The sequence below is a fragment of the Aethalodelphis obliquidens genome, unplaced genomic scaffold (assembly GCF_003676395.1).
Source record: "Aethalodelphis obliquidens isolate GAN/ISIS:26980383/991018 unplaced genomic scaffold, ASM367639v1 scaffold49, whole genome shotgun sequence".
Lineage (NCBI taxonomy): Eukaryota > Metazoa > Chordata > Mammalia > Artiodactyla > Delphinidae > Aethalodelphis > Aethalodelphis obliquidens.
The window spans coordinates 13,792,596-13,804,650 of NW_020837993.1; the positions used below are offsets into that span (position 1 = coordinate 13,792,596).

Sequence of the window (12,055 nt, forward strand, 5' to 3'; positions counted from 1 at the left end):
TTGAAGTATAGTTGATATATAATATTACATTAGTTTTAGGTGTACAACTTAGTGATTCAGTATATTTACAGATTATACTCCATTAAAAGTTATTACAAAATAATGACTATAATTCCCTGTGCTGTACATATATCCTTGTTGTTTATTTTATACATAGTAGTTTGTATCTCTTAATCCCATGCCATTGTCTGGAACCTCCCCCTTCCCTCTCCACATTGGCAATCACTAGTTTGTTTTCTATATCTGTGACTCTCTGTTTCTCTATATACATTTGTCTGTATGATTATTTTAGATTCCACATATAAGTGATATCATACAGTGTTTGTCTTTCTCTGTCTGACTTATTTCACTAGGATAATACTCTCTAGGTCCATCCATGTTGTTGCATGTTGCTCTTCTTTGTATGTTTGGTAGAATTCCCCTGTGAAGAAGTCTGGTCTTGGACTTTTGTTTTCTGGGAGTTTTTTTTTGTTTTTTGGTTTGTTTGTTTGTTTCTAATGAGTTCAATTTCACTTCTAGTGATCCCTCTGTTCACATTATCAGTTTCTTCTTGATTCAGTAATGGCAGGTTGTACGTTTCTAGAAATTTGTCTATTTTTATTCTGTGTTGTCCAGTTTGTTGGATATAACTGTTTATAGTGTTCTCTTAGGATATTTTGTAACTCTGAGGTATCGATTGTTATTTCTTCTCTTTCATTTCATATTTTGTTCATTTAAGATCTCTCTCTTTTCTTCTTGGTGAGCCTGGCTAAAGTTTGTCAATTTTACTTATCTTTTCAAAAAAAAAAAGCTCTTGGTTTTACTGATATTTTTATTTTAATTTTTGGTCTCTATTTTATTTATTTATATTTTATTATTTGTTTTTTTCAGGGGCTTTCTCTTACTCTTTCAATGGAGAGTAAGTAGTTTCTCTGTCTATTTATTTTGCTTAACTTTCTGTGCCTCTATGAATTTAGGTGAAACTGTTACTTATTGCAGTCTTGAAGAGGTTGTTCTTAGGTTGGAGTGTCCCTATACATACTGTGTGTGCCCAGTGCCTTTTGGTGGAAGAGCTGGATATAACGGGGATGCAAGTCATGTCTTTCCTCAGGGTGTGCTGGCAGCTATCATCTTGGTGGGGGGTGGGGCTGGAAATGGAGGGGTTAGAGCTGGAGCCAGGTTTAAGACAATAATTCCCGTCTGCTCAGTGGCCATCAGCACTCTATCAGGGTCAGGGTCTGATCCCAAGCTACTGGAGCAGAAACCCTGAGGAAAAATGTTAAAATAATTTTGAATGAAAGTAAGCAGACACCAAATGATATATATTGTAAGATATCAATTAAATAAAAATTAAAAATAAGCAAAACTGTAGTATTTAGAGATGCGAAACCCAGAAAATTATTACCACAGAAGTCAGGGCATATGTTACACTGGGGTGGAAAAGATAAAGGTAATGACTGGGGAAGGATAGGATGGATGTCAGGAGAGTGGCTGGCAATGAACTATTTTTGGACAATTCCAATTCTTATAATAACCAAGTGGTTCCCATCATTCCAAGTATCCCACAGAAAAAAACTCTAAACTCTTGAGAAAATCTTAAATTTATGAAGGCATGAGAAAACTAAAAGAAGGCAGATACTAGAGAGTCATCTTCAATACTTAAAATAAGAGAATAGCACTTGATAAATTCCTTCACCCTTTAAAAAAATTTTTTTTAACTTTTAGTCTGAAGACAGGCTCAGTCTATACTATGTAGAGCAGCTAAAACTCAAAAAGAAAACTGTTTGAGCATATTACTGGCTTGAAGAACTAAAGAGAGACTTCAAGATAACCACATCCACTGGTAATTGAGAAATGATAGCCCAGAAATGAGAGAATCAAAGAGAAAAAAATCCCAACTTCTGTGTATAATCCTTGCCCGTATTTCTTGCTGATCCTGGAACCAAACATGTATGGGCATAGTCCAAGCAGCCCCACTAAGAATAAAAGGACTTGACTGTAATTTAAATTCTCACTCGCTAAGGGAAAATAGAGTTTTGTAGTTTGCATCTCATAAGGTTAATTTCAGACTCAAACAAACAAACAAACAAACAAAAAACATTCTTTGGAGGAATATAAAAGAATTGAGTGTCTCTAACATGATATCATTCACAAAGTCCAGGTTATAATCCATAACAATCAAAGAAACAGAAAAATGTGCCCAGTTCTCAAATCAAAAGAAACAATTAATGGTGACAAGTGACAAAATGATTCAGATGTTGAAATTATCAAACAAGGATTTTAAAGCAGCTATAATAACTAAGTTCAAGGGCACGAATGAAAACATACTCACAATGAGTGAAAAGTTAGGAAAATATCAGAGAAATAGAAAATCTGATAAAAGAATCAAATTGAAAATTGTGTAACTGAAAAATATAGTATCAAAATTTTTTAAATTAAAATTTACTGAACAGAAGAATGCAGATGAAGATGGAGAAGGAAGGCAGGTCGGTAGAAATTATTCCATTTGAAGAATATACAGAAAAATAAAATAAAATAAACAAGCCCTTGGAACCTGGGAGACAATAACAAAACATTTAGTATATATGTAATTGAAGTTCCACAGTAGAGGGAAGAATAAGTTTGAAAAAATTTTGCATGGCCAAAATTTTCCAAATTTTAGTAGAAAACATAAATTTACATATTCAAGAATCTCAGAAAAATCTCAAACAGTAAGATTACAAAAAACATCAAACCTAGGCACATTATAGTCAAACTATTGAAAACTAAACTTGAAAACAAAATTTAAAAAGCCACCAGACAGAAATGAGATAAAACATATAGGAGAACAATGATCCAAATTAACAGTGACTTCACAATAGGAATAACAGAAGCCAGAAGATAGTGGGACTTCTTTCAAGAGTTGGAAGAAGAAAAACAATCTTTAAAGAATTTAAAGGAAAAAAAACCTCCTGTGAACCCAGATTCTTATATTCAACAAAAGTATATTCCATAAATGAAGTGAAGTTATTTTCAGATTTAAAAAAATAGAGATAATTGCATCAATAAATTCTGCACTACAAGAAATGCTAAAGGAAATTCTTCAGTAAGAGAAATGATTCTAACTTAGAACTCAAATCTTCAGGAAGAAAGAAAAAGTATCTATATGAATAAATACAAAAGACTATTGTTTATTTCTTAATTTTTTGAAGTGCATATCACCACTGAAAAGCAACATTAGATTATTTTTTGTGAGTTATGTGATATCTATAAATGTAGTACGTACAATGACTGTAGCATAAACAATGGGGGTTGACAAATGGACATATGCAGTTACAGGGATTCTTCATCTTATGTGAAATCATACAATATTAAATTTATGAGGACAATGAGAAATTAAGAATATTTTAATATTCCATGGGTCATTAAAAATTCAGAGAAGTTATGCTGAAAAACCAACATATACAAAACTGGAATTAAAATATATTTAATCCAAAAGAAGGCAGAAAAGGGAGGAGAAAGAAGCAAAACAACAACAACAAGCAAAAGAGGGGACAAAAAGTAAAATGGCAGATCTAAATCCATTACATAAATAATTGATGGAATTTTAATAGAATAAACACTCCAAGAAAAAGACATAAAATGTCATAATGGATAAAATTAAAGAAGAAGTTGCACAAAAATAGAGCATATCCTAGATCATTAAACAAGTCTCAATAATTTAAAAGTATTGAATCATACTGATCACATTAAATTAAATTATAAATTAATGACTAAAAGCTTTCTGAAAAATCTCCCAAGCATTTGGAAATTAACAACATATTTCTGTATAATTCACAGGTCAAAAAAGAAACCACAAGGAAAATTAGAAAATATTTTAAACTGAATGATAATGAAAATACAATATATCAAAAATTGTGGGGTAAAGTTAAAGCAGTCCTTCGAGGAAAATGTATAACTTTAAATGCTTCTATTAGATAAGAAACAGGGTCTAAATTTGTGTCCCAAGATTTTACCTTAAGGAGCTAGCTAAAATAGAATAAAGCAAAACAAAACAAAGTAAGTGCAAAGGAAGCAAAAAGACAGCAATAAATATAAGAGCAGAAATAAATGAGGTAGAAAATGAATAAAATAGAAAAATTAAATCAAAGCTTTTTTCTTACCAAAGATCAATATTGATTGCTGAAGTCATAGTTGAACAAAAGAGCAAGAAAATAAGTTACCACTATGTCTTGACAGATGTGTTCTTTATGATAAATTGTTGAATTAAATATTTCTGTTTTGTACATTTTCTGTATGTGTTTTATTTCACAATAAAATATTTTCAAAATATAAAAAAGAAATAATTATACATATACACAAAGATACTTACATGAGGATGTACATGGTGATCTTGCTAAAAGTCCAAAATGTGGGAAGTCTTTTACACATTGCCAAGCTTCAACTGCTGTCAGCTCATGGCCATTCTTGTTACATCTCTGCCCTCACTCACTTAATTCCCTCCACCTCCCACCCAGAATTATTTTTAAGCAGATATGATACTCTTTTATTGATAAATAATTCCATTGGTTTTCAATACATATATTGTCAAATGAAAAAAAGCAAGTTTTATAACAATGCTTATACTGTGATGCTATTTTTAAAAGTATATGTGTTTACATACTTATTTCAATTTGTTGGCTGCACATAGAAAGAGTCCTGGAAACTTAAACAAGTCAGGATATAAACATGTTTTGCCTCTCAAAAGGCAAGTAGAGAGTGGTTTTCTTGCAGGAAAGAAAACATAGAGCATAACCTAGATCGTTAAACAAGTCTCAATAATTTAAAAGAAAGAAAGAAACCAGGTTTCTTTCTAAACACTCTGTTTGCTGCCCCCAGACACAAACATTGTGCCTCTTGATAGCCATCTCAGCCTATATTAAAAAATAGGAATGCAAATCCAACTACAGATAACCAGATATTTTGGCAACAAGGAAAGGAGATATCCATGTCTGCTTAAACACACACACACACACACAAGAAATAATTTATTGTAGATGAGTAAACACATAAATGAGTAAAAGGTCTAAAAAGAACAGAGACAACATGTCCGATGTAAAAGTTCAACATGCCTGGAGCACATACCATAGGTAGAGCTCAGAAAAAGTAACTAAGGAAGGTGTGGAAATAAAAACCATGGTCCTCTCTTTGCAGCAGCTGCTGCAAGAATGACGACCATTCTCAGCAACCAGAGAGTTGGTATCTCACAAAATGTCAACATTGCTCTGAAGGAAAACCCAGATTTTATGAAGAATCCCAGAGGAATCCTGCAGAGGAACTCCAATCACATCAATGTGAAGCTCAGCTTCCTTGGGAAGAAAAACAAGCAGCTCTGGGTTGATGAATGGTAGGGAAAAGGAAAGGAAATGGCTACTGTTTGCACTATCTGTTGTGATGGGGCCTCCATTACAGGATGAGGTCTGCCTGCACTCACTTTCCAAACAATGTTCTTATTAGGAGAGAAGATGTCTCATTGACATCCACAATTTCTTGGGTGAAAATATATCTGCAGGGTTTGAATGAAGTCAGGTGTTGCTTGCTTGATGTTTCAAGCCAGAAAAATGAATTAATTTTCTAAAGAAATGATATTGAATGTGTATCAAATTCAGCTGCATTGATTTATCAAACCATGAAAGTTAAAAATAAAGAATATCAGAAATTTTGGAATGGTACCTATTTCTGTAAGGAAGCATGCTGATGGATAAGATACAGGAGTTGTTCAACTATACGAACAAGATGCTGGATTTACCTAAGAACTGTTTGTGATATTTTTTTAAACACAATAAAATTATTTTATTGATCAAAGAAAGACCTGATACATATTCCTTCTATTTTCTAGCTTTATTGATATGTAATCAACATATATAATTGTGTGAGTTTAAGGTGTGTAACATGTTGATTTGATACACTTTTATATAGGAAAATGATCACCACCTCAGAATTAGCTAACACCGGTATCATAGCACATAATTACCATTTAATTTTCGTGGTGGGAACATTTAAGATCTACTCACCTAGCAACTTCTTTCAAGTATATAGGAATATAGCATTATTAACTGTAATCACCATGCTATACATTAGATCACCAGAGGTTATTCATTTTATAACTGGAAGTTTGTATTCTTCGACCAACCTCTCCCCATTTCCCCTACCTACAGCCTCTTGTAATCACCACTCTACTTTCTATTTCTATGAGTCTGATTTTTTAGATTCCACATATAAGTGAGATCATATAGTATTTGTCCTTCTCTGACTTATCTCACTTAGCATAATGCCCTCGAGGTCTATCCATGTTGTTGCAAAGGGCAATATATCTTCCTTTCTCATGGCTGAATAATACCCATATATATTCTTTATTCATTCATTCCTTGATGGGCACTTCAGTTGTTTCCATATCTTGGCTATTGTGAATAATGCTGTAATGAATATGGGAGTATACATATTTCTTCAAGATCCTGTTTTCATTTCCTTTGGGTATATACACAGAAGTGATATTGTTGGATGATATGGTAGTTCTGCTTTTACTTTTTTTAGTAACTTCCATGCTGTTTTCCATTGTGGCTGCACCAATTTACATTCCCACCAATAGTGCAAAAGTGTTCCCCTTTCTCCACATCCTTACTAACACTTGTTATCTCTTGCAACTGTCTCAAGGGAAAGATACTACCTACTGCAATGTTACCTGTGTTAGTTTCTGGTTTTGTTTTGACCAGATAATTTCCATGCTTCAAAATTTTGAATTATCATCATCTTTTGAAACGACACCATACTAATTCAAGTGCCAGCATAAATTAAAACACTTCTCAAGTGCTCAGAAGAAATTAACATCTAAGAGCCCCATGGTTAAAAAGAAACATAATGGATTTTCTAAAGTAAGCAAAGAAATTTTCCAGTACACACTCAGTCAATATGGAATTATTGCAATGTGACCGTAATAAAATGACCCTGGAAACTGGGATTCCCTGCACTGTTTTACAGAAACCTGAACTTTTTAGGTAGGAGTAGTTAGGAGTCAGCCCCAATACCTGTAGTTAGGAGTACAAGTATTGGAACTGACAAATTTGGAGTTCAAGCACTGACATTACAGCTTCCTAATCAGGTGACCCTGGACAAGCGATTTAGGCCCTTTGATCCTTCATCCCTAAACAGTAATTTCCTATAGGAAGTAAGTGAAGAGGAAATTAGATAATGCATGTGAAGATGGTGTGCCTGTAGAGCCCAAGTGCTCTGTAACTATCCACTCTCTACTCTTTTGGTTAATTCTCACTCCATGTTCATCTGGGTCACAGGCCTATGGAAGAAGGATACACTTTAATACAAAGAGGGGGAGGTTCAGGCATGTAATTAAAACAAACAGTCCTCCTTTCACCCCAAAAGTGTATAAATTACTGTTATGAAGTAGCATTTTTGTAACACCCCTAAAAACTGCCTCTTATTTCCCATGTTTCCAGGTCTACAAGTTCTATTCAGTTTTCCACCTCTTACCTAAAAAATCTCCTCTTTTGGAGGAGATTCAAGCAAGTTCATCATTTGGACCCAGGAGACTTCACTCACTAGCCCTGGAATACTGTTCAAATCCTTTTACTTCCCTACATCTCAGCTTTTTCATTTGTAAAATAGAAAACTATGATGCTTCATGGAGCTTGCATTCTTGTGGGAAGACATTTTTTAAAAAGAAAAAGAAAACCAAGTTGTTTATATAGCATATTAGCTAGTGATAAGGCGAAGGAGAAAAATAAGACAAAGCAGGTAGAGAGGAAGTATTGATGGTGGAGCAGTTTGAAATTTCAGATAAGATGTCCAGGGAAACTACTGGGCATATACCCTGAGAAAACCATAATTCAAAAAGATACATGTACCACAACATTCATTACAGCACTATTTACAATAGCCAAGACATGGAAGCAACCTAAATGTCCATCAACAGATGAACGGATAAAGAAGATGTGGCACATATATACAATGGAATATTACTCATCCATAAAATGGAATGAAATTGAGTTATTTGTAATGAAGTGGATGAACATAGAGTTTGTCACACAGAATGAAGTAATTCAGAAAGACAAAAACAAATACGGTATGCTAAGACATATATATGGAATCTAAAAAAATGGTACCGATGAACCTAGTGACAGAGCAGGAATAAAGATGCAGACATGAGAACAGACTTGAGGACACGGGGGGGAAGGGGAATCTGGGATGAAGTGAGAGAGTAGCATTGACATATATACACCACCAAATGTAAAATGGATGGCTAGCGGGAAGCTGTTGCATAGCACCGGGAGATCAGCTCGATGCTTTGTGATGACCTAGAGGGGTGGGATAGGGAGGGTGGGAGGGAGGCTCAAGAGGGAGGGGATATGGGTATATATGTATACATATAGCTGATTCACTTTGTTGTGCAGCAGAAACTAACATAACATTGTAAAGAAATTATACTCCAAAGAAGGTGTAAAAAAAAAGGGATGTCCAGGGAAAATGACCCTGGAGTCAGGACTTGAAGACAGTGAGGGAGTGAATCCTGCAGAAATCTGGGGAAGATCACTGAGGCAAAGGGAAGTGGTGCACTGAGTATATTCAAGGGTCAGGGAGGAGCCAAGTGTGGCTGGAGGAGTGGGTGATGGAGGCTTGAGACAATGAGGACACAGAACTTTAGGGCTAGTCGCATGACTCTGGAGGTAACAGAGACATTTGATTATTGGTTCTGAGTGACAGGTGAAGCCACTGGAAGGTTTTGGGCAGAGTAGTGACATATGACTTCCTTTCAGTAGGACCTGTGCCGAGAAGAGATTGCATGGAGCAAGAGAAGCCTGGGGTCTGTTGCAATAATCCAAACAAGCGATGATGACAGTGTGGGCCAAAATGGTGGCAGTGGAGGTGTTGAAAATGGTCAAAGGTAGAGCCACAGACTATGCTGCAGTTTAGATGTGGGTGTAAGAGAGACAGTGGAGCTAAGTTCTGAACAATTGAAAGGATGGCCCACCACCTAAAATATGTGTCTGTGGAAAGATCAAATTGGAGAAAAATGTATCACGAGCTGGGTAATAGGTATTTTAAATTTGAAATGCCTATTAGATATGAATGTTGAGTTCTTGAGTAATATCTGAGGTGGAGATGCACATTTGGGGGTCTTCAACCCAATAAATGTTGTCTGTAGGTTTAGAAGTTCTGGTAAGAAAAAAAAAAAGGTGGGACAAAGGTAATTGAAGAGAGTTTCACAGAGGGCACCAGCAGGGATCTCTATCAGCACACAGGGAATAAAAATAGTGGGAAACTGTTTTAAGAATCCAGGAGCAGCTGAAGCCATGGAAGCAGCGTTGCCCAAAAGGAGCAGTTGCCTTAGGTAAAGGCCACATTCTGGCAGTTTGGGAGCCAAGGAGTTAATACTCCCAACATTTCTCTCCACCTTCTCCCTGACCTCCTACAGGTGCTTCCCATTGACTGGACCCAACCAGAAGTCAGAGGCAAGGAAGCCCAGGCAGTGCAGCCCATGGAGGTTAACCCTTCAGGGCATGGAGAGCAGTGGGAAAGGCTGGGAGGGAATAGGGAAGGGAAAGCTGAAGCCGTTAGAAACCATGGGATTGTGTAGGGAGCATATGTAGATAGAAACGAGAAGTCCAGTGATTGAGTCCTGGGCCTTCCAACCATCAGAAGAAGAGGCAAAAAGAAGACTAACAAGGGAGACTGCAAGGGCCAGAGATGGGAAAGAGAAACAGTGGGTTAAAGTGGAGATGGGGCTTGAAGAGCCAGTCATGCACTCCAGACTCAGACCAGCCTCTTCACTCTGCAAATTGACAAATCATTTAAGGTCACCAGGCCTCAATTTTCCCATTTATGAAAAGGTAACATTGAACTATTTTATTTCTATGATTCTCTGCATTTATTTAATATGCTTGGGCACTCATGGACCCTAAGGGATGGTACCTCCCCTCTGTAGGGCCCTTCCATCCAACATATTTCCAGTATACAAGACAAACCGAACTTTGATGGACTCAGCTGAGCAATGCTCCCATGGCTGTGAGCTCAACAGAAAGTGATGTGAAGCAGATTCCAAGAGGGAATCTGCACTTAGTGAACTTGCAATGTTGCCTGAGCTCTGTGGGCTGCATCTTCTTCTAGGGGAAGGAAAACACCTATTTTGGAAAGATGAAAAAACACACAATGAGTTGTTTGGAAATATGTAAATGTGATAAAGTGAAAGGTATTATGATGTAATTAGGTCACTGTGTCACCCTCTTGCCTGACATATTGGTAAGAGTATTATTTAGGATGACAATAACAATATCCAAAGCAAAATCAATGGATTCAGGGTTCTACTAAGTCCAAAATCCTGGTTTAAAGAGATGCATTATTTCGAGACTTCTCAGAGCTTTAAATATGCTAATGAGTGTTATAAATATCTAAAAGAAATAAAATGTGCAAGGATTCCCAAAGTAACTTAGCACTGAAATCACCTTTGACCACATGGCCTGAGCATTTCACAGGCCAAGTGACAAAAACATCCCCTGTAGAAACACTGCATTATGTGATTTTTTCTTAGTTAATACTTTTCCATTAGATTGCATATCTTTCCTGAAATCAAGATAACAGTTTTAACATTACTTTAAATTCATAGACTTTATTTTTTATAGCAGTTTTAGGTTTACACAACAATTGTGCAGAAAGTACAGAGCATCCTCATATACTATTTCTCTCTCTCAACACAGTTTCCTATATTATTAACTTACTGCATTAGTGTGGTACATTTGTTATCACTGATGAACCAATATTGATGCATTATTAACTAAAGTCCATAGTTTACATCAGGGTTCACTCTCTGAGTTATGATAAATGTATAATGTCACATACCCAACATTTCAGTAACATACAGAATAGTTCCAATGCCCTAAAAATCTCCTGTGCTCTGCCTATTCATCCCTCCCTCTCCCTGGGCCTCCAGCAACTACTGCTCTTTTCACTGTGTGCATAGTTCTGCCTTTTCCAGAATGTCATACAGTTGGAATCATACAATGTATAACCTTTTGAGACTGACTTCTTTCACTTATGTAGGGTGCTTTCAATATATAAACTTAAATATTTTAAAAGCTTCTTTGAATTTTAGTTTGAAATATGTGTCCGTTTCATTGTTTTAGCGTTCTTGCTGGAGGATTTCAGTGTTAAATATGTTGAGCCCTCTTACAAATCTACCTGTATTCCTTTCTCTCATGCCCTTTTTATCTTTTCTATATTTCTGTTTGAAAATTTCACTCTTCTCCTTTCTATTTTCTATTCCTCTTTATGGTATTCATGACTCTTAGGTGTTTTTTCATTTAAAATGATTTTGAAATATTAGGTTAGAATTTTTCTCTTTAGTTTCGATTTTTCTAGAAGCAAACCTTAAGAAGAGAATTCAGGTAAAGTAGTTTATCTGGAAGGTGGAGGAAACACAAATAGAGATGATGGAAACAGTGAGGCCAGGAAGTGAAGATAGACAACTAAGAGTGTGTTATCAAGAAAGTTTCCTTTCTGGGTAACTGGAGCACAGTCCCTCTAGGGAACTCTGAAAGCTAAGACAAAGATACTCTCCAGAATGATCCTACCACAGGGTGTTTGAGCTAAACATTTATCAGCTCCCCTCACTAGTTGAGAGCCTTCATTCTGTGGCACTTCCACCAGCTCTGGAAGTACAGCAGCAGGACTCCAGCAGCCATAAAATGCTCTTGGCAATGACGTGAAGATACTGAAAGTGGGGCAGACAAGCATCAAATATGGGGGAGGTGACACCCAGTGCCACAGTTTTCATCTTTATATTTCTTTTTGTCTGGTTGTTGTCTTCTTTTTTCCTGGTTGTTTTCATTATTTGTTGGAATATTATTCACTTAATATAAACATTTCCTCAAGTCTTTTTGTTTTATTAGGAGAACACTGCGTGGTTGCAGCAAATGGTCCAGGGTAGCTGCCTCAACTTCATGGCTCAAGGGCACCTTCTTGAAAATAAAAGTATCTTTACCTTAAAAGTATCAAAAATATTCTTTGTGTATCCACTTCTCTTACTTCTCTTCTCTCTTAATCCTCTGTT

General features: G+C 36.0%; 1 pseudogene; it reads left to right on the forward strand.

Annotated features, from left to right (window-relative positions):
• Nucleotides 1-5,165: 5,165 nt before the first annotated feature.
• On the forward strand, nucleotides 5,166-5,695 carry LOC113607631 (60S ribosomal protein L9 pseudogene; annotated as a pseudogene).
• The last annotated feature ends 6,360 nt before the right edge of the window (nucleotides 5,696-12,055 follow it).